Genomic DNA, 2,114 nt, shown 5'->3' with positions numbered 1-2,114 from the left:
AGGAACAAGAATAAAGGTAATGTAAGGAAATTTTGCCAGCAACGAATACAAGAAATCAGCGTAGGCGATAACACCAGCAACACCCAAGGAGCTATTAATCTAGAAGAACTAAGAGAACTTGAGGCAAAAAAATACAAACGAAATCTGGAAACACACAGTGGCCAATATGAATATGCAAACTTACGTCACACACTGGGCAATGGAAACGACTTCCAATAATTTCCGCTATGCAGGTATTGCAGCGGTAGACGATTACATTGCACTGGCTTTGCAGCTCGATGAGCATGCACAGTGTAGCGTACTGCGCGTGCCGCAAAGTTGTAAACTCGAGATGATTCTGACGAAAGTACGCAAGAATTGAATCCCGACTCTCCATCACATCGCCGCTTTGCTGCTCACACACATCCTCCTGCATGGGTTTAAGGTTGGCAACCTTTTCTGAAGAAATCAGCGTGATGGTGAAGAATGCCTGGCCAAAAGGAACAAGAATAAAGGTAATGTAAGGAAATTTTGCCAGCAACGAATACAAGAAATCAGCGTAGGCGATAACACCAGCAACACCCAAGGAGCTATTAATCTAGAAGAACTAAGAGAACTTGAGACAAAAAATACAAACAAAATCTGGAAACACACAGTGGCCAATATGAATATGCAAACTTACGTCACACACTGGGCAATGGAAACGACTTCCAATAATTTCCGCTATGCAGGTATTGCAGCGGTAGACGATTACATTGCACTGGCTTTGCAGCTCGATGAGCATGCACAGTGTAGCGTACTGCGCGTGCCGCAAAGTTGTAAACTCGAGATGATTCTGACGAAAGTACGCAAGCATTGAATCCCGACTCTCCATCACATTGACGCTTTGCTGCTCACACACATCCTCCTGCATGGGTTTAAGGTTGGCAACCTTTTCTGAAGAAATCAGCGTGATGGTGAAGAATGCCTGGCCAAAAGGAACAAGAATAAAGGTAATGTAAGGAAATTTTGGCAGCAACGAATACAAGAAATCAGCGTAGGCGATAATACCAGCAACACCCAAGGAGCTATTAATCTAGAAGAACTAAGAGAACTTGAGACAAAAAATACAAACAAAATCTGGAAACACACAGTGGCCAATATGAATATGCAAACTTACGTCACACACTGGGCAATGGAAACGACTTCCAATAATTTCCGCTATGCAGGTATTGCAGCGGTAGACGATTACATTGCACTGGCTTTGCAGCTCGATGAGCATGCACAGTGTAGCGTACTGCGCGTGCCGCAAAGTTGTAAACTCGAGATGATTCTTACGAAAGTACGCAAGAATTGAATCCCGACTCTCCATCACATCGCCGCTTTGCTGCTCACACACATCCTCCTGCATGGGTTTAAGGTTGGCAACCTTTTCTGAAGAAATCAGCGTGATGGTGAAGAATGCCTGGCCAAAAGGAACAAGAATAAAGGTAATGTAAGGAAATTTTGCCAGCAACGAATACAAGAAATCAGCGTAGGCGATAACACCAGCAACACCCAAGGAGCTATTAATCTAGAAGAACTAAGAGAACTTGAGACAAAAAAATACAAACAAAATCTGGAAACACACAGTGGCCAATATGAATATGCAAACTTACGTCACACACTGGGCAATGGAAACGACTTCCAATAATTTCCGCTATGCAGGTATTGCAGCGGTAGACGATTACATTGCACTGGCTTTGCAGCTCGATGAGCATGCACAGTGTAGCGTACTGCGCGTGCCGCAAAGTTGTAAACTCGAGATGATTCTGACGAAAGTACGCAAGCATTGAATCCCGACTCTCCATCACATTGACGCTTTGCTGCTCACACACATCCTCCTGCATGGGTTTAAGGTTGGCAACCTTTTCTGAAGAAATCAGCGTGATGGTGAAGAATGCCTGGCCAAAAGGAACAAGAATAAAGGTAATGTAAGGAAATTTTGGCAGCAACGAATACAAGAAATCAGCGTAGGCGATAATACCAGCAACACCCAAGGAGCTATTAATCTAGAAGAACTAAGAGAACTTGAGACAAAAAATACAAACAAAATCTGGAAACACACAGTGGCCAATATGAATATGCAAACTTACGTCACACACTGGGCAATGGAA

The sequence above is a fragment of the Sycon ciliatum genome, chromosome 1 (genome assembly GCF_964019385.1).
Source record: "Sycon ciliatum chromosome 1, ocSycCili1.1, whole genome shotgun sequence".
In the NCBI taxonomy this organism is placed as follows: domain Eukaryota; kingdom Metazoa; phylum Porifera; class Calcarea; order Leucosolenida; family Sycettidae; genus Sycon; species Sycon ciliatum.
This window is presented reverse-complemented; position numbering follows the sequence as displayed.